This window comes from Neofelis nebulosa, chromosome 2 (assembly GCF_028018385.1).
Source record: "Neofelis nebulosa isolate mNeoNeb1 chromosome 2, mNeoNeb1.pri, whole genome shotgun sequence".
Classification (NCBI taxonomy): domain Eukaryota; kingdom Metazoa; phylum Chordata; class Mammalia; order Carnivora; family Felidae; genus Neofelis; species Neofelis nebulosa.
In genome coordinates, this window is record NC_080783.1 from 47409262 (window position 1) to 47435173 (window position 25912).

General features: G+C 34.9%; 1 long non-coding RNA gene across 1 annotated transcript in view; it reads right to left on the reverse strand.

The window, feature by feature from the left end:
* LOC131501546 (uncharacterized) overlaps nucleotides 1–25684 on the reverse strand; it is a 49916-nt gene extending 24232 nt beyond the window's left edge. Inside the window, exons 1-3 of the long non-coding RNA XR_009256829.1 lie at nucleotides 25549–25684; nucleotides 23926–24006; nucleotides 17603–17727 (exon numbers count right to left, since the gene is read on the reverse strand). This is a non-coding gene — a long non-coding RNA (uncharacterized LOC131501546). The remainder of the gene's footprint in view (nucleotides 1–17602; nucleotides 17728–23925; nucleotides 24007–25548) is intronic.
* Between the last annotated feature and the right edge of the window lie 228 nt (nucleotides 25685–25912).

Sequence of the window (25912 nt, forward strand, 5' to 3'; positions counted from 1 at the left end):
AATGTCAGTGTCCTGCCAAACATCCTTGACATTGCTCCTCAGCTAATCTTATTCATTGACCTTTCTTAGTTTGGTGTCAGCTCCACTCCAATACATTCCACATGTTTTCTATGTTTGAGGGCTCCATGGTAGACTTTCTACTCTGCTTGGCTTCATATTTGTATTGTGGAAAATTTAGGGAAAGCAGATATAAATTTTCATATAATTCAGCCAAGATGTATCAGTTTGTGGAAAAATTTTGAAGATCTGTGTTGATCAAATATACCAGATAAATCCTGTATACTTCACTCATACTGTTTTGGAAAAGGCAAAAGTAAATCTTGTAAACAAAGCATTCATCATGTCTCCTAGAGGTTACCAAAAATTTAGATCAGAAGGCAACTTTAGAGTCTTCCCAATAATAAGTAGCACCTTGTGGAAAAAGCTCCCAGAGATATTGATAAGAGTATTAGATCTTCAAAAAATTGAAAACTTAGATGGATGTACATGGGCTGTTTCCTATGTTTAAAAGTTGCAATATTATTTGAATAACTTGTCCAATGGATCTGACTAAAATGGCAGTGGGAGTAATTTGAGTGATTTTAGATTTTCTTTCTTTAACATATTGCTAGTTAGCTGACTTGACATAATCAGAATCACTTCAGAATCTGAAGGTGCTTTGGTTTGTTTGTTATTTTAAAATGTATTATTTAATGAAGCTAGTAGTTTTGCTCCACAAAAATGCTTTAGGCAATTTCTATCCAAAGCATTTGTAACCTCTGAACTTTGTTTATATTTAATTTCTACTTACAGCAATTCAGCAGTTCTAAATACTCAATAAGGCAGCAATAAAATAAATTTGGCTTCACTACATACATTCTGAATTATGAGATTTCATAATTCAGTCTCATAAATCAGGAAACCTGAACAAGAATCCATTAATCATTGGGAGTTTATATATTAGAAACCAGAACCTCAAAATAATACCATAAATAAAATCCAAACTACAAAACCGATAGTCCTGGTTACTGATAAAGAAACCAGGGGTGCCTGGATGGCTCAGTAAAGCATCCAACTTCAGCTCAGGTCACAATCTCATGGTTTGTGAGTTTGAGCCCCACATTAGAGCTTACTTTAGAGGTTAGCTTTTTAACTTTTTACTTTAAAGTAATTTTAAATTTACAGAAAGATTGCAATAGTCCAAAGCATTCCTATATGGTTCGCCAATCATTAACATTTAAAATAATGTAAAATATTTGATTTCTCTCCCTCTCTCTCTCTCTCTATACATATATACACATACATATACATATGTATTATATATATGTATATGTATGTATATACAATTTCTATGTAGTATATAATTTTTTTCTAAACCACTAGAATGTAAGCTGCAAACTTGAAACTTTTTTACTGCTAAAGATTTCAATAAAAAGTTTCCTAAAGACAAAGATACTTTCTTATATAATCAGAGTACATCAACATCAGGAAACTAAATCCAATACACCACCACCATCAGTCTACAAGCTACAGTCAAATTTTGGCAACAGTCCCAATAATGTCCTCTACAGAAAAAGAAAAACAAATAATATCTGTAGTCAGAGACCTAGTGCAGGATAACATGTTGCACTTAAGTTGTCATGTCTCCTTACTGTCCTTCAATCTGGTACAATTTTTCTGTATTCCTTATGTTTTTTAACCTTGATGTCTTTTAAGTGTATGGGTCAATTATTTTGTAGAATTTTGGGTTTGTTGGATGTTGACTCATAACTAGATTCAGGTTATCCATTTTAACTAGACTATCCCCAGAAGCAGTGCTATGTTCTTCACAAGAGTGTATCAGAAAGTCATGTTACTGGTAACATTAACTTTGATCACTTCAAAGTGATAAGTAGTATCTGCTAGGTTTCTCCTCTATAACATTATTATATTTTTCTTTACAATTAATAAGTATCTTGTGGACAAATACTTTGAGATAATATAAATGAACACTCATATTTTCAGGCATATTTTAAATATAGGTTATATTCTCAGTGTCCATCCATTAGTTCTGGAATACATTTATAAGTCTTGCTTGAATCAGTTACTATGTTTGCCTAATGATGATTTTTTTTGTTATTTCTTCTCCATTTGTTTTCCCAACACCCTTTATTGAAGAGACTTTCCTTTCCCCGTTGTATATTTTTGACACCCAAGAATGGGTGTTTATTTCTGGTCTCTCTATTCTGTTCCATTGGTCTCTGTGTTTGTTTTCACGCTAGTACCACATAATTTCAATCACTATAGCTTTGTAATATAGTTTGAAATCAAGAAGTGTAATGCCTCCCACTTTGGTTTTCTTTCTTAAGATTGCTTTAGATGTTGAGGTCTTTTGTGGTTATGTATGAATTTTAGGATTGTTTTTTCTATATCTATGAAAAATGCCATTGGAATTTTGATAAAGATTGCATTGAATCTGTAAACCACTTTGGGCAGTATACACATTTTCACAATATTAATTCTTCCGACCTAAGAACACAACCTATCTTTCCATTTATTTGTGTCCTTGTCAATTTCTCTCATCAATGTCTTAGAGTTTTCAGTCATAAATACATTCTTTCTCTCATACATGTTTTTCCCCAACCTCTTCCCACATCAATAGCCCTCTGATTCCTCAGTCCTTGTAATTTCTACTTTCCCCGAACCTTTCCAATACTAAGATACAGCATTTGCAGTACATTACTTACACTGTTACTCTTATTTTCTGTTCACAACCCGTAAAACTTAGCAATCTTACCACTTCATTATGCCTGGTGTTATCCATGTTCATATAAATGAACATTCATACAAGTTCCATCTGCTGTCAGTGATGAAGTCCTCATTGCCAGCTAACCAACTGGGGATCCACCTACAAAATTCCCATTTATCATCTATTTCAAACACTACTCTTGATACCATCTGCCATAGTTCAGGCTCCTAGAAAACTGACTCAGAAAAATATGTGTGGAAGTGGTTTATTGGGCAGTGTTAGCAGGAACTACTCCTCTAAGAAATGAGGAAAGGGGATTTGGGTAAGGGAGACACTGAATATACTGCAATACACTTGCAACAGGGAACATGGCTAAACCCAGGAAAGCTCGAAAGCTAAGGTGTCTCTTTGGAGAAGTCTCAGATTGAAAAAAGGCAGCCAAGCCTTCAAAGCCTCTTAAATGTAGACTGCCCCTGTAAAGACGGTCTTTGTCTCTTTGACCAAGAATGATGAACCAGGAGCAAACAATACTTCTTGCAGCTGGAAGACCTGAGTGCCTCAGTGCTGAAGGGGAGAATCTGGTCACATACTGTATCCATAACACTACGGTTCACTTTGTGGAGCGCCCCATTGTGTGAAAACACCTCAGTCTTAGAATTAATTTTGTCGGGGCACACTTGGTTTGCTTCCAGTGTTTGTCATTTGCAAACTGTGCTGCTACAATAGTCTTGTACATGTCTTACTTATAAAAAGGTTTTTCTAGGTATCAGTCCAAAAGATACTTTTACAAAGTGCTCAATTGTTTTGAAAATAGTTGGACAAATTTTGACTCGCAACAGAAATTTTGATCCATATACTCTCCAACATTTGATATTATCAGACTTCTTGAATTTTCCACATCCAGAGGGCATAAAATGATATTTCCTTGTGTCTTTATTTGCTTTTTCTTTGTAAATCAGTTTTAGTTATAAATGAATTAAATTAGAATTGAGGCACTCCTACTAAAGATAGCTTCTAAAAAAGGTAATATATTTTAAAGCAACTAATTTAAATGAGCACTCGTTACAACTACCTGATCTACAACCAGCTGGATAGCTCTGGGAACCTGAGTGGAAGGGTATTTGTTTTCAAAGTCTTCGAAGTATTATGAGCTCCTCAAGAACATATTACCCTAAATGACATATTTTCTTTATAATTACCTCAGCATGGGTTCCCACATGCCTGTTTCATCGTGGGTAATGCTCTGGCTACACTGAAAATGTGTTTGGTTTATATAACTCCATCTCTATTAATGAATATTGACATTGAATCTTGAAAATGATATTAAAAAGGCAGAGGCTTTCTCTTTTCTTTTTTAAAAAAACTAATTTCTCTCACTGACTGAAGCAGTAGTTTAACCTCTACTCTTAAATATAGGAGGAAACTGCAATTATTTAGGAAATGGAGTTGCTTTGGTACAATATTTGTGAACACCTCTGGGTTTCTTTTCATTCATTCATTCATTCATTCACTCATTCATTCATTCAACTATGACTTTGGGTCACAAGATAGGGTTCCTCTTCTACAAATAATAAGTGTATAAATGAGTGAAACTTCTTCACACCTTCCTTCACCCAAACAAGGTGCAAGAGATTGAGCCAAGCATGAAGTTTAGACAAGTTTCATATCCTATTATCCCATAAACAATCTTATTTGGTATACACACATAGCAACCACTAATTGACCATAATAATCACATACTCTCCATAAACTATTTCTAACAAATAACATTGTGCGTATGATACATTCAGCTCATCACATTACTCACTCAAACCTACCTCCCAACAACTATATCCTCAACTGTAAGATTTGCAAATACTCATTGTGTTGCTATCTTACACAAGTCATCTGGAATTTGCAAGAATAGTGCCTCCTCCCCTCCCCCACCCCACTGCCTGCCTTTCTCAACTGGCTTTTTAGCCTTGGAAAACTCTATTAATTATATTACCTTTTCCTTCCAAATAGAATATTTTCAACCCAGCTTGGTAATTTAACTCTTTGCTGCTCTTTTTTTTTTAATTTTATTAAATGTTTATTTATTTTTGAGAGAGAGAGAGAGAATGGGAGTGTGTGAGCAGAGGAGGGCAGAGAGGAAGACAACACCCAAAGCAGGCTCTACACTGTCAGTGCAAAGCCCATGTGGGGCTCACAAACCATGAGAGCATGACCTGAGCTAAAGTTGGATGCTCAGCTGAGACACCCAGGTGCTCCCTTTTTGCTACTCTTTAAGTCTAATTTTCACTTTCCCTTATTCTTTCACTGCCAAGATTATCTTTTGCTCCTTTATTTCTACCTCCCTCAGTTTTGAAGTACCTTTCAACATTCTCCTCTTCCAACGTGTTTTCCTCCCTTTCTTTACATTACATACATGAAGATACTTCTATGACTACTAATTTAAACATAAACACAGTAAATCCATATTTAGTAATGTTGAGGTATTCCAACACTATCTTGTTTCTTACATTCTATCTACTACAAACATTTCTGGAAACATCAGTTCCAATGCTGGAAATATATTTCATTTTGAGAGGGCATCTTTTTACCTTATAAAAGATATAGAGTCCTATGAAATGTAATATTTGATTTCTTCCTTTACCAAACATAATAATACATTTATTTAAAATTTAAATTTGTTGTGACTTCTGATTTATTGTGTATATTTATTAGCAGCTATGGACATACAGAAAGCATTTCTTTTTTTGTTTTTGATATGGGAATATTGATTCTCAAGGGAATTTTTTCCTTATAGTGTTCAAGTTATAATGCAATAAAATGATATTCTATTGCCTCTGAAATAATTTTTAGCATTTAATATGTATGCAGGGTTATTAGATTTAGCAAATAAAAATATAGTATAATAGGTATATTTCAATTTCAGATAAACAGCAAATAATTTTTTTAGTATAAGTATGTCCTATACAATATTTGGAATACAGTTATATTACAAATTATTCATCATTTATTTGAAATTCACATTTAACTGGGCATCCTATAGCATATCTGGCAGCCATAATATCTCTCAACTTTTAAAAAACCAGTTTTATTCACATATTTCAATAATTTAACAAATAAAGGCCAATCTCTACCCAATTAATCACCACCACCAATTTCAAACTGAAAATATGTTCCTGATGATACTGGTTGTTTAACAAATTAGCATGACATTAATTAAACTAAGAGGAAAACACTAATTCCAATAGAAATAGAGATGGTATGAAATATTGTGAAAATATGTTTTTTTTTAATTTTTGTTTTACATTTATTTATTTCTGAGAGACAGAGAGAGATAGAGCATGAGTCAGGGAGGGGGCAGAGAGAGAGGGAGACATAGAATCTGAAGCAGGCTCCAGACTCCCAGCTGTCAGCACAGAGCTCGATGAGGGGCTCGAACTCACAAACCGCGAGATCATGACCTGAGCTGAAGTCGGATGCCCAACTGACTGAGCCACCCAGGTGCCCCAAAATATGTTCATTCTTAATGAGGCTCTTCCCACTAGAGAGCACGCTTTAAATGAATTTCATCATCTTCAACTTAGTCATATTTCTTTTCTTTGAGTTATTAGGTTCATGGAAAATTTTCTCTTTTCACATTACCCTGACTAATATTTGTTTTCTATGTTGAACATTTCAGTAATTCCATTCCAGCAAAAAATACTAAGTCTTATTTCATGATCTCTGGAAATAAATAATCACATCAATGTTTTAGATTTATTTATTTTTCAAATTTACATTGAATAATCAGGACAATGTAGTAACCAACCCTTTACCTTTTCTGGGTCCTGGATACCTTTTTACAAGCTGATGAAAATTAAAGACTTTTTTCCCCTGAAAACTACATGTATACACAGACACACAACAGTTTTTATTAAAACTTCAAGAAGTTTACAGATCCCCTGAAGACTGACCAAACACATCAGTGAAGGACCTAGAAAGCACTAGGTTGAGTAGCTGATGCACTTAACATTAAATAATGACTTACACTTAGTGTTTTATAATATATTGAAATTCTATTTTCATCTGATTTTTAACCAATAAACAATTCCAAATATAATGTAGCTCACATATTAACACACACACATACATCATGTCACATTTCTTTTATTTTGTATTTTCCCAGTTTAACACACCTTACCTCATAGATGTATCTCACAAGAAAGAAGAGAGAGTAGTGGATTTCCTCTTTTGTACTTTACTAATATATGAATATTTTACCTAAATATAAAAAGAGTAAGTTTTCTGAAAGCTGGATTCATACTTCATTCACTGGTACATTTTATGCCTTTAGTTAGCACTGGAAAAATCACCTTAGCTAATTTAGGGAAGTAGTTATCAGCTGAAGTTTTGATCTTCATAACCTACAGGGTGATATAGACATTTAAATTGAGACATTTGGTTCCTTAAAATAATGCTAGAAACAATAATGCTTGAAAATAGCATCAGGGGGGCGCCTGGGTGGCGCAGTCGGTTAAGCGTCCGACTTCAGCCAGGTCACGATCTCGTGGTCCATGAGTTCGAGCCCCGCGTCAGGCTCTGGGCTGATGGCTCGGAGCCTGGAGCCTGTTTCCAATTCTGTGTCTCCCTCTCTCTCTGCCCCTCCCCCGTTCATGCTCTGTCTCTCTCTGTCCCAAAAATAAATAAAAAACGTTGAAAAAAAAAATTTAAAAAAAAAAAGAAAAAAGAAAATAGCATCAGGAACTAATCTTACTAACATAACTTCATATCATTTCAAAATATACTTATATTGCTTTTAAATTTTTTAATTGCAATTTTGGGTGAAGTTGTAGAAATGAGCTCAAAAATAGTCAAATTCATAGTATCAATGAATGGAATGGTGGTTGCAAGGGGCTGGGGGAAGAGAAAATGGAGGAGTTACTAATCAACAGCATATTTTCATGTTAGATGAATGACCTCCAAAGATTTTTTTACAATATGGTACCTCTAGTCTACAATGCTGTATTGTACAATTAAAATTTTGTTAAGAGAGTAGATCTCACGTTAGGTGTTCTCTTACTAAAATAAGATAGAATTTTAAAAGAATACTAAAAATTATTTTTTATTTTCTCATTTCAACGTGTTTTTTAATTTAAATACAAATTATTTTGTTATTTGATGGCACTATGCTTACTTTTCCTCTTCTGTCTTTCTAAGATAAAAACATAGTTCAATTGGTCTTAGTAGGGTGACATATCTAAAAGTACACTATCATAAAATAACCTAGAAAGCCTATCATACATTCTACAAACAGGCAATCTTTTTCTATGTTTCCATAAGATTGGCATAAGGAAGTAAAAGATGAAGCTGAATATGGCCAATCTTATGCAGAAGAAAGTGCCTTCAGTTTGCTTCTATTTTTCAGAAGACTTTTCTGCCTTTTGTAGCTGAAACTACTGTGTTATGATAATAGTGTTGCCGTTCCTAAATGTAATTCATAGGTACAAAAGCTGTAAGTACCCCCAAGATGATGTCTGTTCCCCTGTTCAGGCATACAAATATTCATCATTATGATCTGCAGGCTTCAGGTGGTCTGGAAATCTTTGCCATTGTACATAAGATGATAAAATGTATGTATGGGAATGGCACTGTGAGAAACTTAAAGGCGTCTGTGACCTGGAAAATATACAAACCAAATGCTTTCTATTTTTCAAGGTAAATCTTGGGAGGATTGAGTTCATTTACTACAGAAGGATGCTAATGAAGTGTTATGTTCTACAAACCACACAGACATTCTGCTACTGGGACAGTCTCTCAATCAAAAGTCATTCACTGATCATTTCATTTTGAATATTTCATATCATGTGTACTCTCCAGATAGTCTGTTTTTAAGAGAATGTTTTAGAAACACCGCCCAAAATGATATTTCACATTTAACGTACAGAATGAAAAATGGAAACCATTAAGCCACTGTATTAACTGTAATGTATATTTTCTGCCATGTAAAATTGCCTGTAGTTTTATGCAAAGTCTTCATCATCTCACATTAAATTTCTGTTACAATATACAATACCCAATGAGACTGAAATCCTTGGAAAGCAAAACATCAATGACCTCCCAATGAACTTGTTAAGGAAATCATGTTGTAAGTCAGTATGAAAGTTGATGACTGGATATGTATTTGTCTGGTGAATGAAGAGGAAAAATTATTTAAATTGGAAAAGTTAAAATTTTTTAGTACAAAGGGTCAAAAATTTATTTTAAATAGGATAAATTTGGTCTTCCCTAAAATTGAAAAGGCTCTAACATTTAAAAACAATATTTGTATATCTATATTTTATGCCATATTAAAATATAAGCTAAAAAATCTAGTCTATATACATGCTTTAATACAGTGAAAGTAAAAATTGTTTGCTTACTTGTGTTTAGTCAGTGTTTAAAGACTATTTGTAGAACTATGTAGTCTGTGCTCTACTTGTTGGTAATTCAAGAAAATACAATTCCAATTCACATTTCTATTACAGTCAAAAGAAATCCTGTGAAAATCTATTTTTTCAAAGTGAATTTTTTTTTAAATTTTTTTTTAACGTTTATTTATTTTTGAGACAGAGAGAGACAGAGCACGAACGGGGGAGGGTCAGAGAGTGGGAGACACAGAATCTGAAACAGGCTCCAGGCTCTGAGGTGTCAGCACAGAGCCCAACGCGGGGCTCAAACTCATGGACCGCGAGATCATGACCTGAGCCGAAGTCGGCCGCTTAACCGACTGAGCCACCCAGGTGCCCCTCAAAGTGAATTTTAAAAGCAGTCAAAGATAAATATCCAGATGTCTCTTATTTAAAACTATAAAAACCAGATCTCTACATTTAAAATTTTTGATATTTACAGCCACATAACTTTACATATGTGTAATGTGCCTTGTCTTTTTTCAAATAAGTAACTGTAATCTAGATAATTGTCTTGTATAATGCCAACCATGAGTGGGAAAACAGCATTCCATTACACAGCGATATAGAAGCAGGTAAGATAATTACAAAGAAAAAAAAAGGAATTCTTAACACAGATAAAAGCTACTCTATGTAATACAGGATAACTACTTTTTAATCCTTTCATTGCACAGTTGTCTGTGGAAGATGGCTACCATTCATAAAGGGTAGAGTCATAAATCACAAGAAATAGGAAATGTACCTTCATACCACTAAAACAATACAGTTATAATAATAATCTTTTAAGAATGAATGATCCAGCAATGTTTTTAGGTCATAAACAACTGGAAGCATTAACAGGTATTCCTGCAGAATTTCCAGTTAAGATTCCAACTGGCAGCTATGAAAAATGATTAAGTTTGTTCCTTTACAGTGATTAACTCTGATATTCAAAGGATATATGTATATATATATATACATATATATAAGGATATATTTTTTTTAAGCCACCATAGGATTTCTGTGTTTACATAGAAAATACGGTGAAAAGGTACTGTCCCCTGTGCACCTGGCTGTTGTTTATTTGCAGAGTTTGCTTGCCACTGGATTAAAAAAGGTAAACTAGGGGGGCACCTGGGTGGGTCAGTCGGTTAAGCATTTGACTTCAGCTCAGGGCATGATCACACAGTTTGTGAGTTTGAGCCCCGCATTAGGCTTTGCACTAATAGTCTGGAGCCTGCTTGGGATTCTCACTCTCTCCTCTCTCTCCCCTGCTTGCACTTTCTCTCTTTCTCAAAATAACTAAAAACTTAAAAAAAAGAAAGGTATATTGGATATCCTACAAGTACTATAAATTCAATATATTCAAACATATTTAAACTGGATAAGCTATTGTTTTCTCCAACATGTTTCTCAAACCTGTCAGTCACAGAAACCAAAAACTAGGTAGTAATATTATGAGTTGATAATTATAAAAGAAACGACTGTCCCATAATGAATTACCAAAAATGAATGCCATATATGCCATATATGGAGCATGAAATAAGGCCATTTCCACCTGTCCCACCGTAGTGATTCTTTCATTCTGTTAATTGCTTCTGTAAACAGTAAGTTGTAGTAAAAATACCCTAGATTTGGGGATGAGATTTGTATTTCAATCCCAGGATTTTCATTCCATAGCTATATATTTTTGGTAAACTACTGAACCATCTCAGGTTTTAATTTTCTCGCGTACATACTAGAAAAACAATACTAAATGTCGAAGGCAAATTAGAAATGATTATAAACCACCTAGCAGAGAGCCTAACAGCATAGTAGGTACTCATTAAATAGCAGTCATCTCAAGTATTAGTCCAGGTATAATAATGTGGTCTGTGGTGGTCATGGCAGCTTAGAAATCTGTGTTGTAAGTGAGAAACATAATGAGAGAGTTACCTGCCAGCCTTGGATGTGAGTAAGATGTGATCTGACTATAGACGGGATACTCATTTCATAAAATAATTACATTGTGGCTTTATTAGCTTTTTGGGGTGGAAAATATGGTGTGTGATGAAATTATGGATTCATCCCATTGATTTTTAAAGATCCTAATGTGACTCTAATAATAGCTTTTGGATTTTTATTATTTTTATACCGATTTTTTTTTTTTATGTGGGCCACTATCCTACTGTAAAAAAGGAACCATTACCTTGGTGTTTTCCTGACTTCTTTTTGTCAACTTTGGTTTGAAATAACAAAAGTTTTCTAATAGCATACAAGGGTCAAAGAAATAGCTCCCCATGAAAACATATTGCTGTAATTTGAGCAGATATTACAGAAGCTTTTTCTGATGACTCCAGATGCCCTGGCCACATACCCAGCCCCAATAACCATGCTCTCCAAACTAAATCTAACAGGAACTTCTGACTATTGGTTTCATCCAGAACTGGTACTTCATTTAACAGATTTCATTGGTATATTTTTCTTTCTTTTTCTCTCTTTTTTTTAAAGCATAATGGAGATTTCTTGAGTTACAGTAGATATTTTAGTAACTATGAAAAACAAATCACTTGCAAACATATTGAGATCATGATTTGAAAAATCACATAAAGTTTTTTTTATCTGGCTTGGAGTTTCCTGGAAGAAACTTCTGAGAGATGTTTGACCAAAATGAGCAGTTTTGTTTACTTTGAACATGTGAAATGACTTTATACTGACAGTGTATATGGTTTCACAGAAAGAAAAAACAAGGAAGATAAAGAGAGGTGTAATGAAGAGACACTCAAGATCAAAGGTTAATTGCTATTCTGGGTCAGTATTACACACAGAGCTCCTAGACAGGCAACAGCTGGCATATAAATGTCAGAATGTAAGTGATAAACATTTTTGCTTTTTTTCCTAGTTACATAAGCATCTGAAAAGACAATCTTCATTTTTTTCTTCAACATTTATCTAAATTTTTTAATTTTTTGAAAATAAAATTTTTCCTATGTTTGCTTTGTTGCCTAGGGAGATGGCTGGAAGAAGAGGAAATGTGAACAAAATGAGGTTTGTGGAGAAGAGAAAATGGTGCTAATTTTTTTCCTGTTAATTCAGAAACCTAAAAATACATGGCAAAAAAAAAATCGAAGTTCAAGGGGAAGGTCAAATTATTACCCAGAGGATGTAGCAGCAAAAAGAGACCTGGATGAAATTAGATAGTATCAAGTACTAAATATACATTCCTTTTCTGTCCACTGAAAAATTAAGTTATAGAGGCTTAATGCTTGGAATTATTTTAGACTTTTATTTCTAATATCTAAAACATGCATTATTGTTAAGTATATTTGTTAAAATTCTCTAGCAATATACTGATAATGGGAAGTCTAGGGTACGACTTAAAAGCAGTGAGTTTATGATGATGATGAGCCAGTCAGATTGCATACAATCATTTTACTGTGTGAAGATTGTTGTTTACATTTAAACACAAGAAAATTATTAAAAAAAAAACAAAAACAGCATTGGTGCAGACTACATTTGAGAGGCATTATAAACCTAATAGTAAATGATTCTTTTGAATTAAGATAGACTTATGACATAATCCTGATTCTGTTCATTACTACCTGTGTGAGGCTGGATTAACAGACTTACCCTCTCTAAACCTCAGTTTCCTCCTCGGCAAAGAAAAGTGTAATGAAATGTACCTTGAGTTGTAAGGATTGCATGAGGAATATTAGTACAGTTTCATAGTCATTGCTCTATTAATCACTGTTGTTATTAATACTGTTATTGTTGCTGTCCCTAGGTCTATCTGATTCCAGCATTCTTTCTTCTATCACTCTGGCATTTATTGAAATGCAGTTCCTGAATTTATATTTTGATATTATGTTTCTGTACTATACCATTTTACCATAAAATAAATTTGCTTCTTGAAAAAAAAGTAGGTAGAAATCTCCTTGATCACTGTTCAGAGATAAATCTCACTGTGCTGGTCTACAGATATGAAAAGAAAAAAAAAGATATACACACACACACACACACACACGTATATATATATGTGTGTGTATATATATACACATACACACATATATATGTATGTATGTGTGTGTGTGTGTATATATATATATATACACACACACACACACACACACACACACACACACACACACAAACACACACATACATCACCCTTATTTCAACTTAGGGGCCATGGTAGCTAGCAAAGCTGGTTCCAGATAAAATTCTGTAAAACAGTGTTTGTACATTTATCCCTTATTGTCTGATAAGAACTGAATAAGCACCAAGAATTTGTTTACATTTTACCATGATAAATACAGTAACAAATACAAAAGGAAAAAAGAAAATCCTGCCTTCAAAAACTTTAAATCTAGAACATGAAATAAATGCGTACACATGCCCTCCCCAAACACACACACATGAAATAAAGCATTGCAACAGCTCATAAATCATTTCAAGTGCAAGGTAAAATTTCATTTGAACATCATTATTTTATACATTGAATTGTCTTTTCCAGATAATGCTCCATACTACCACTATTATTTTGATAGGAATAAAATAAAGTCTAATTAAAAATGCATGCATAACATACAAAGTGCACAGAGTTTTAGAGTCAGGCAAACCTGAGCTCAGACCTCAGAGTTACTGGTGAGTTTAGCAAGTTACTTGTCTCTCTCAAAGATTTATTTTCACCTGTAACTATCTTAACTTCATAGGACTGTTGAGGAAATCATAGATTCACAAAACACTTTGGGCATTTAGGAAACAAAGCAAGGACCCAGTAAATGACTGACATAATCATTGTGACTATAGCTATACTATTTATTTCAGAATACCACACGCTAAGCACTCTACTTAATTGAAGATTTACTCCTAATCTTGCCTCTTCCAATCATCCAAACTTCAGTAAGGATTTTTACACGCACTGTCTTCAAGTGGGAGTAGGAAAAACAAAGAATCAAATAATTCACATTTGAATTGACATTTTTGTTGTTGAAAAGTTCATTTATAAGCTTTTACTAATATCTATTTAATTTTCTTTTCCTTAACAATTATGTCTAGATTACTCATGAAAATTTCTTGAGACATTAAACAGCTAACCGTCTTCTTAAATTATCTTTCTTGCTGACAAATTCTGTAACAGAGGTAACATGAGCTTATTTGACTTTTAGTAAACATAGGTAGAATAAAAGCATTATATGTACTGCTGATAACGCAGAATAATGCCTGCTTTAGTTAAACCAACAACCTTAAACTAGTTATTGAATATTATCTTAAATCATGAGAACTTGAAAAATATTTAGGTTAATTTCGGTATTTCTGAGCATATACTTGATTTATATAAATTCTTGATTTTCTTTTTGTTGTTGTTGTTGTTGTTTTATTTATTTTGAGAGAGAACATATGTAAGTGGGGGAGAGGCAGAGAGAGGGAGAGAGAGAATCCCAAGCAGGCTCCATGCTCAGCCTGGAGCCAGATGCAGGGCTCCAGGATCTCTTGACCAAGAGATCATAACTGAGAGATCACCCCTGAGCCCATATCAAGAGTCTGATGCATAACCGACTGAGCCACCCAGCCACCCCTAAATGTTTAAGCCAACTAAACAGAGCTCTTCACAAATTGATTCGGACAATACCATCTCAAGGTATAAAAAAAAAAATTATAACAGATTTACAACATGCATACATAGATATACATCATCATACAGACAGAGGTAAACAGAGATCTTTACCTTTTGTTTTAAAATTTTAGTTATGAGACAGGTATGATAAAGCAAAACTCAGTAGTTTATAAAAGAACAATTGCTGAATTTAAATTGTGTTTCTAACAGATGAAATAAGAATACCTGTCAGATGGCTTGAACTAATATTTGTGGAGAAGATTAAGGTTTACACCTAATTTCCAAACTTCCTTTTCCCCCTTGTTTCCTTCTGATAAGAATTACCTCCTAAGTCTGCATTTCAAAGAGATGGCCTTGATGAAAGTTCCTAGAGAAGGCCAGGTAGAACATTTATATCTCAAAGGCACAGGGACCCAAGTTCTTCCAAGAAGGACTTTTGTTTCCTAAGGCCAGAATTTTTATAATAACTACAAGCTTTTTGACATGAATAGGGGAGGTTTTATGATTGGCAAAAAGGATAGTGGGTTTTGAGTTGCATTTGAGTTGCAAATCCAGAGTTGTATTTTTGTTCTTTTAAAGACTCAATATAAGACAAGGAGAGTTGTTTTTAATTCCTCCAAGACTTGGGTAGCAACCCAATTGACATGAAGGGATTAATCTACCCATCCAACTACATTTTCTTCAATTTGCTACTTTAGATGAGAAAGAAAATCTTCAACTAAGATGAAATCAAAAGGTCCTTAGGTCCTAGATTTAGAACTTTGTCTTTGGAATGTCTCCCCACCCCACCCCCCTCTGGATACATTTAGCTTAGGGATGAAGGCATTTTAAAAGTTCCTATCAGGCTCTGAATATTGGCTTCCAATAAGGTCAGCTTCTGACCATAGAGCTACTCTAAAAACATATTTCAATATCTTGTCAGGTTTCAGCAGGGACAAACTACAAATATTTCTGGCAGTACTGAACAACCTCATGGTCCGAAGAGGCGTCAAAGTGGTACAAAAGATATTACCCTCCCAAGATCCAAAGCCACTCCCAAAGATAGTTAAAAGAAACATTGAGACAATTTTGTAAGACCTAGTAATAGTTGGTAGGACCCCCACTGCAACTGCAGTGCCACCCACACTTCTGCCCAGCCATGTCTAGCAGCAAATGGGGTACAACCCACATTTCTGTCTGATGATATTTTGGGGCCCCTGACCTGATGGCTGTCAAGCCAAGTTCTTAGGACACAAAATTAGGCAATAAAGAGGGTAATAGCTATTTATGGGAAGGAAAGAATTGGCAACCAATGGGTATAGATTTGGAAAGGAAGAGACAAGGTGAAATGTCACTTTCCTCCCTGAATTGGACAGTATAGACAGAGATCTGGGATAGATGACTCTGGTAAGAATTCTCACTCTTTTCTGGATTCTGACAGTTTTCCCAGGGTCCCATGTTCAGACTCTGGAGCAAGTAGAGTTTAACATACAAAGTGTAACTCCAGTATCTACTAGAATTTGGCTAAGTTTTCTATTAATTTTAATTTCTCCTTGGCTATTTAAAGAATTAACTGGCAGTTACTGGAGAATCTCTGAGTGGCATCAACCCTGCAAGGGGTTCATATGAGAGTCCTTTTGAAGGTGGATATGAAGGTATCTGTAAGGCCACTAACTTGGCAGACCTTTTGTTTACAGTCTTCAACCTCTTCCAAGTGGAAAGACAATTCAGATGAGTAGACTAAATATTCAGGCAAACAAGGATGGAGGGGTATAATGGGAGACATGTCAGTCTTACAGTCTTTTCTTTTAGATACCTGTTGTGTCCTCTTCACTAACCTTTTGCAGTGAAACTTTCAATGAAGCTATTTTGGAATCTTGAAGCTTTTTTGGAGCCTCTGCCTGCCGATTAAAATAGGTATTCTGTTGTGTTTGATTTGGGATGCTTTACTATAAAGAGCTCTTCTTAAATGAATGATCTGATCTAATTGGAATATTCTCTATAATTACCATTCTAGGTTGTCTTAGTAAGATTTTTCCATTTTTTGTAGATATCTACAGCTTCCACGATTACAGCTCTTAGACACAAAATTAGCAGGTGTGCCGGAAGGAAGAACACTTAATTCTTTCAAATTTAAGGAGCCCCTTTCTTTAGGTGAGCCTTGTGCCTCTTGGAGCCAAATTAATACCTAAGAGCAATGTGCTTCTGGGTTGGCGACTCTGTGGTGGTTTACAGTGTACTTTGTTGCATAGACATTTTCTTGAGTCTGGTGGGTGACTTAGTGTCAATCTAATCTATATTGTAATCAATGTATCCTAGCACGGCGGTCATAGAGTTAGATGGCAAGCCCTCTATCAGTAGTTAAGTGCTCAACCAGTGCCCACCAATTTTTCAGCTTTGGCTTCCAAGATTCCCATTAGCAGTAGATCTGTTATTCCTTTTGGATTTCTTTGTAGTGACAGACACCATAATAGCTTTTAAAAGTCTGACTTGTGCCTGCCTAGGTTTTGACGAGATATTGGTCTAAAAAGTCTGAATTTCTTAACTTATTTCCTCAAGTCCCCCAGTAGTTTATGCTGTGGACTTACCTTAAGTCCCCTTGTGAGTCCCCTAACAGCTGCCATCTTGCTTTATTTTAACTGACGTACACCCATTATTTTCCCTTGAAAGAATACTGCCAAATTCAACCAGACTTACTGTTTCTGGCTGTCTGTGCACAGTTCCAAAGACCTGGAAGGACCTCCCAAAGGCATTTACCTCATAGACGAGGTTGGCCACAAACCCAAAAGTTGCGGCCCACTAAATCTCACCATGAAAAATCTGGACTCTCTCATACCACAATTTCCTATCTAGAAGTATTAGAACAAACAAAATCAAGGAGCTCAATTTGCAAAATAAGCAGAGTTCAATCCAATAGAAGCTTACCAGAGATCCTGGAGAGTGCTGAAGAGGCCACAAAGAAATAAGGCTCTGAGGCATCTTCACTTGCTCCTAGGAGTCATCTTCAGAATCTTTAGCAGCTGACTTCAGGTACCATTTTATTGCCAAAACTGCCAAATGACAAAACAAAAACAATTTAGTAACAAGTCTGATATCCTTCATTCAAGGGAAAATAACCCATGGATTGGGAAAGTACAGTGTCTCACAAACAGTGGACCACTATTCCCCCTAAGCTGACTTTTATAAAACTATAGCATACGCAATTTTGAAAGTTCTGGGTTCCAGTTAAAATAACAGATGTTAGAGAGAGGAAGGCATTGTTTGCATATTGTTAGTAATTTCAAAAACCTGACTTTAAATATCAAGAATGAAAGTATGTGTAAACATAGAACATACATAGAACCCATAATATACAAAATAGGAAGAATAAGTGAGGACTTAAGAACTTTTTCCTTGTCTTAACATGGTAAGATTTGAACAAGTGAGCAAGGAAGGGGAAATCAGAAAGGAATCAACTGGAATTTAAGTATTGATGAGTCTCTAAGAATGAGCCTAATAACCTAAACTCTAGGCTAAACTCTGGCAGTTAATTGAGATAATAGAAACCCTTATGCATAGATTGCTCCCTCATATGGTTATAAGAATCCAGAGCAGAAGGAACTGTAACCTAGCATCCCAAATTTCTCAAGAGATCGTATTTTTAGAGCAAACCACCATTTACACCATAATTCCTGAGTAGTAAAATTGAAAAGCTTAGATAAGTATAAAACTAGAAGAACCTCAAACGGTTTTACCCTCTCCAGGATAGCAAGGAATCCATATCTTTAATTTCCTTCTTCCCTCTCCACCCAAAAGCACATAATGGCTGAGAGGATTAATGGGCAACAAAAGATTTGATGAATATCTCGTGGAGGCAATTGTTAGTTCTATAACAGTATCTGAGAAGGGAGAGAAAAACAGAAAGTACAGCTGAGAGGCTAAGAAGCTGAGAAAATTTTTTTGGCAATTTCATAATGCTAAAGACAAAAATTAGATCCCAGGATCAACCAAGACAGAGGGATCCTATTGTAGACCCTGAGTATTTAGTTTATATTCCCAGAGGGATACATTCCACTATAGGAGTAAATGTGAGAAATAAACTGGCTCTTAACAGAGATTCAAGACCAACTTTGAGTCAGCTAAAAGTCTACTTGGATAAAGCTGCACCAGCTACAATTTACCTAAGAGAAGCAAAAGAAAAACGCTCTCTGGAAAAAGATAATGTAAACTACAAACAATATCACATAGGGGTGGCTGGGCAGCTCAGTCGGTTGAGAGTCTGACTCGGTTTCAGCTCAGGTGATGATCCCAGGGTCATGGGACCAAGCCCTGAGTTAGGCTCCATGCTGAGTATGGAGCCTGTTTGAGACTTTCTCTATATCCCTCTGCCCCTCTCCCATTCTCATTTGCTCTGTGTCTCTCTAAAATAATAATAACAACAATAATAATAATAATAATAATAATAATAAATTTTAAAAATTAAAAATAAATAAAAATAAAAGCATAATATCACACCTAAGAGTTTTCATATATAATATATGGTACTCAATAGAAAAAAAAAAAAAAAGAATGGGCAAAAAAGAAAGAAAAGAATTAACTGAAAATGAAATGAAGAAAAAAACAGCCAACAGAAACAGACCTACCAGAGATCCAGATAATAGAATTTTGATAAAATAATTTCAAAATAACAGAGAATAATATGCACAGATATTAAATGACAAAATAAAGGATTTTAGCCAAGAATCAAAACTAAACTAATCAAATAATAATTTTAGAACCGAAAAGTGAAAATATTCAAAATATGTAGGTTTTCTAAGAATTAGAAAGTTCTAAAGAGAGAGGCAGTAAACTGGAATGTAGCTCAAAAAAATATCTGATCTGAAGCCTGAAGCACAATGAGATAAAAAATGGAAAATAAGAGAAATATAGAAATATATAGGAGTCATAGTGAAAGGGTCCATAATAGGTATTTGGAGTCCATAAAGGAGAGGAGAGGAATAATGAAATAGAGGCAATATTTGAATAGAAAATGGTCACAAAACTTTAAAAACTGATAAACACTCTAGAAAGCACTATAAACCACAGCAAGCTACATTTAAATAAAACCAGTTCTTGGACCATTATGGTTAAAATGCCTGAAAGTCAAATACAAAAATAAATGTGAGCAAACAGGAGGTACAAGAAGAGAAAGAATAAAAAACAAAGAAATGCCTGGTTAACAGAAAACAGACAAGTTGGAAAATAAAAATTAGTAATTTCAACATATATCTTGAATATATCACCCATTAAAACAAACTCTGTCTGAAAGAATTAGAAAAAATCCTTAACACACTCTATCAAACACATACTTAAAAGAAATGTTACATACAAAGTGAGAAGGGGAAGATCTACCAGGAAAATAATAATAAAAGTGAAACTGGGACAGGGCAAGCAATATTTTATGAGAGAAATTTAAGCAAAGAAAGTTTAAACTGGATGTTTTTGAGTTACAAAATAAGTGTTTTGACCTATCACACCAAAATGTGTGTTCTTTTTCAATCACAGGGAAATTAAGTGGTGTAATTTTAATAGGATTCTCAGTGAGTGTTACAGGTAAAAAGAGAAGTAATAAACATACATTGGAGGAGAATTAGCATTCTGCATTAAATGTAGGCTGAATTTGAACAGAAAGACCATTGGCAGCATTTGTATTAAACATTCAACAAATATTCCTGTTTTATCATTGAATATCTCATAGGTTTCTTGAGGATCAAAGAATTAATACCTATAAAGCACTTAAAACAGTGATTTTCTTCTAATATGTGTTCAATAAGTATTATGTATTACTATTGTTTCTAGAGTACTGTCCCCAGAATAATATTTTCTAGAAAAAATAATCCATTCCCATTGTCTTATTCTACTTCAGTTAAGGATTTTTAAAAATTTATGGTGAGACTTTCTCATCACAACTTAAGTTATTCTCCATGTATTGTAAAATGTGATGAGAGCTCAGTTTCATTCAATTTAGAACAGAATACTGAATAAGATGTTTCTTCAAAATGAAATAATTCTTAAAATAAGCCCTTCAAATCATTAAAGCAGGTATTAGAATCCCCATTTTTCAGATAGAGAAATTCAGACTTAGAGAAGTCAGGTGGGTGACTTGTCTAAAATCACATACAAAAAAGTAAACCAGGACCTGAACTGATATTTTCTATTTTTTAATTTTTTTTAATGTTTATTTATTTTGGGGAGAGGGAGAGAGACAGACAGAGCACAAGCAGGGGAGGGGTAGAGAGAGAGGGAGACACAGATCTGAAGCAGGCTCCAGGCTCTGAGCTGGCAGCACAGAGCCCAACACAGGGCTTGAACCCACAAACTGAGATCATGACCTAAGCTGAAGTTGGACACTTAACCAACTGAGCCACCCAGGCACCCTGAACTGATATTTTCTAAGTCCAGTGGTCTTTAAGTATACTCATAACTAAATAGACAAGTTGGGGCTCCTGGGTGGCTTAGGTGGTTAAATGTCCAGTTCTTGATTTCGGCTCAGGTCATGATCTCATGGTTGGTGAGTTCCAGCCCCACATCAGGCTCCATGCTGGTAGTGCAGAGCCTGCTTGGCATAAGTGGTTATTTATAGAAAATTGGTTAATTTTCTATAAATTATATCTGAAACCAACAATGTAATCCAACTAGAGTTCCTGCTTATGGAAACCATTTTTTACTTTCACTAGCTCATTTCTCTTGATAGCCTTTTACCTCACTCCAGTCTCTCTCCCACCTTGTGCATCTAGCATTTCCTAAGCCTGCACTGAAATCCATATTAGGTTCTCATCAATGATTCAGATAACAAAGTTGGAGGCTCAGAGTACATTTATCTGGAACATCACAATTAAAATGCAAATAAGAACTCACTCAGCATTGTCTCATCAGATTTTTCTCATAATTATTCTATCCTTTTTATCCTCACTATTTGCCTTACCCTTATACTGGATCAGGCCCTTTTCAGTCAAATCTGTTCCATATCCCATTTCCAGATTAACATTCCCAAATTAACTGACTCCCCATTGTCTAGCCAATAAAAGTCTCCTCAGTCTAGTGACCATGTCTTCTCCAAATTGCACTTCTAGCCAAAACTCCACAGTGCCCCTAACATTTTAGCTACAGCTGCTTGGTTCTAAGAGGAATCCTTCACAAATATTACACTTTTTGCCTCTGCTTGAGCTACTCATTCTGTCTGGAATGTTCTACTCAATCATATTTTCCCATAAAAACAGAGACATAAGAGTTTATAGTATTACCATGTTGGTCAGTTGCAGAGACAAGTTTGTCTAACTAGTTTAAAACCAAAGGGATTTATTACAGTGTACTAAATGGCTTATAGCATTCTTAGGACAGCTGAAGGAATGGGCTCCAGGTTGATACTCAAACCAGCACCATTAAAAAAGACCATAAATCATCTTTTTGATGTGGAAGCCACTGGTTCCAGATACACAGTGCCACAATGAGCTACCAAAATCAGGAGATAGCAACTATCAAGATGCCAGCACCATCTCAGCAGGCTTTGGCACCACACTGAGACAGCTAAAATAACAAATTTGATTCCTCATACTCTATCTCTCAAACATACCCACCACTGAGGCGGGTGGCAAGATCCTGGGATCTCGGCCAACCCTCCCAAGGAGGAAGGAAAATTGTTTCATGACTGAGCTTGGCAGCAGAAACAGCATAATCAGGCCCTCCATTTCAGTGTTGTTTTCCAAATCTTGCATGCAAGCATAACATTGGTCAAAGTTAAATTGTATGAGTTCTGGGGTGTTTGGGTAGCTCAGTCAGTTAAGCATCTGACTCTTGATTTCTGCTCAGGTCATGATCTCACAGTTCCGTGAGTTCTAGTCCTTCACTGGGCTATGCACTGACAGAGCAGGAGCCTGTTGGGATTCTCTCTCTCTCTCCCTCTCCCTGCCCCTCCCCCACTATCGCTTTCACACTCTCTCTCAAAATAAATCAATAAATTTTTAAAAATTGAATGAGATACTAGTTGGCTTATGAGAAATGTAGTTTTTACCTTTCCAGTCTCTTTGTTACAGGAAACACATTAGTAAAATGAGTGATATAGATGTTGAGGGTTAAGCAACTTCCACGGCAATTCTCTCTTCATGGTGCCCATAATAAATATACTAAGAATGTTCTCCAAATGACCCCTCCCTTCTTTATGCTCCTATACTCTCTAGTTTCTATATCTGCATATGTGCTCTTCTTTTCTAAGTATGTATGTATTCATCTCCTCGATTATAAATTCCTTGAGAACAGGACATTGTAGCTTTCTACACATTTTTGGACTCCATAGTGTCTTCCAGAATGTAAAGGTTGTTTCTCTACGAGACTTTGTATACTTACATATTTAATAAATGTATGCTGAAATGAATGAACAAATATGAACATACTTAGGACCTAAGCAAAGAATAGGTCCCTGAAGCAAGATAAATAATGATTTTTAGGTTTTTTTAGTGTTCATTTTTGAGTGAGAGAATGAGAGAAAGACTGAGTATGAGCCAAGAAGGGGCAGAGAGAGAGGGAGACACAGAATCTGAAGCAGGCTGCAGGCTCTGAGCCGTCAGCACAGAGTCCAACATGGGGCTCAAACCCACAAACTGTGAGATCATGACCTGAGCCGAAGTCCGGTGCTTAACTGACTGAGCCACCCAGGTGCCCCTAACTGATAATGATTTTTAGAAGGAAAAATGGTACCCAAGACTTTGATGGCTCAAGATGGAAAAATAATAGATTTAGGGTGTAAAACAACAAAGAAAACAGAAAATTCACACACAGAAAACAGATTTCTCTATATAAAAATTATTCTAGAATAAATCCTTTATATTAAAAAGACTTCTGTTTTTGGCTTTATACAACAACAAGAAAGAAAAATATGTTAAAAAGTCTCCTTTTCTGGGATTTTCTAAAAATAATAAAGAATTAAAAGAGAACTACAAGATGAATAAGTTCTGGAAAATCTAATATACAACATGGCGGGCGACCATAGTTAATAGTACTGTATTGTACTGACATTTGCTAAGAGAGTAGATCTTAAGTGTTCTCACCACACCAAAATAAAATAATAACTATGGGAGGTAATGGATATTTTAATTAACTTGATTGTGGTAATAATTTCACAATATATATGTATATATTGAACCATCACATTGTACATCTTAAGAATATATACTTTTGTCAATAATACTTCACTAAAGCCGGGGGAAAATTGAAAGGTATAAATTAACTAATACCTGATGTGACTGGGAATCATGTGGCAATTTTCTAAGGGAAGAAGATCAATGCAACCACCCCTTCACTTTATAGTTAACCATCTGAAAAAAAATACAAAGACAATTTTGGTGGTGTTATACAGGAAGTGGGTGATGTACCATACTGTAGAGAGTATTGCTGATTAGCAAAGAGAGGCATTTTGATTTGTGGGTTTGAACAGCATAATTTAAAGATGCTCTTTTAGTATGAACTCTAGAATCTTATGTGGAATGCACTGGTTGTCATGGACACCTTTATTTATTTTTCTTTATAAACAAACCCAGCCCAGTTGTTCATCCATGATTTATAGACAACCTCTCAGATTACTCATTCGTTAATCTGAACTCTTAGGAATATAAAATTCTCAAATGCCATTGTTGTTTTACTTTCAGCAACAGACAGCTGGGGAGTAGGAAAGATTTCTCCGAGTTCAACTTTTTTCTTAATCCATTCTATTAATATGTGATTTTGACTAACTTTTTAAAAACTCCATGAGGGCACTTTGTGAAAAATGTGTAATGAATAATGGATTAGTACAAAAATCACATTTAACTTCTGAAAACATCTTAATGATTCTTGTCACTGTTTTAATGTAGCATTGCATTGTTCTTTGACTAATATTAATGAGATGCTTTGGTTATTACTCATTCCATTGTTAGTTGAAGTGGAAAAATCTTCAAATTAACAGCTGCCATATATTAACTTAATCATCAGTATATGTCACTAATTTTTAACGCATGTCTGTGGCAAAATCTATTATTCATCAAATGTCTTTCTTCCCTTGTTTCATAAGAACCAACACACAATCACCTACACAGAATAAAGATATTCCCTATCCTGTCTGTTAGGTGTATCCATGTGATTAACTTCCAGCTAGTGGGATGGAAAAGGAAATGATGTGGGCAACATCAAATCACATTCCTAAGAGAAGGGCCCTTTTCCTCTGACTGGAATATGGTACTGCTAGTGAGCCATCATGACCACAAGGATGAAGGCAACAGCTAGAGCTGGGCTGGAGCCAAAACTTGTTAGAGCTGATTGTTAAATTTTCGGGAATTTTGCAAGCCAGTGGTGAAGCCGTTGATAGTTTAAAATCGGCTAATACGGAGATTTGCACTACAAGAACCAGCAAATACACAAATCAGGGATGTTTCCCCCCACCAGAGAACCAGTTTGCCTGCACACCTCTGTCAATAACAAGGGATAGGGAGAACAGTGATACATACAGCGTCTGGGCCGTAATATAATCATGGTACCATATCTGGATTCTTATGCCTAAACTATTACATGAGTGAGAAATAAATTCTAAGTTGTTTAAGCTATTGTTACTTGAGCATTTGTTACAGATGCTGAACATTCTACGTAATCAAAATGACTATAATGCCTTCAATTATATATTTAAAAAGTGTTCTAAAAGCCTATCTAGTCTGAGAAAACTATGTATGTTTCACACTTAAAAATCAGTCATATGTAAATTATTGATCCACAAATACATAATTTCAAATATCCAATTTCTAAAAAACTAAAAGACTATATTAAATATATATAGGTCTTTTACAAAAGCCAAAAATTGTGTGGGAAGAAGCAGTTGCAAATACATTTACCATTGAGGTTGATTTCATTGATGTGATTTAGCAAGAAACTTAGCCTGAACTTTCCAGAAGTCCCTGCAAACAGGGACACACAAGGGGAAAGTTAATCCTTATCAACTTAAAAAAGATGAGTTGGTTTCTGCTTAACTAAAAGAAAATTTACACCAGCATTACATTTACAAAAAGAGTACTTTCATGAGCTCTTTTGTAAGAATAACTGATCATTTGTTTTAAAGAAATTTTAAGGAAATTTCATGCAAATTAAAGCATTCTTAAGAAACTCAATTTTACCAAACCGTGTTAAAATTTGGCACTGTCAATAAGATACGCTTCAATGAAGATATTTCTGAATATACCTATCTAAAACTTGCTTTCT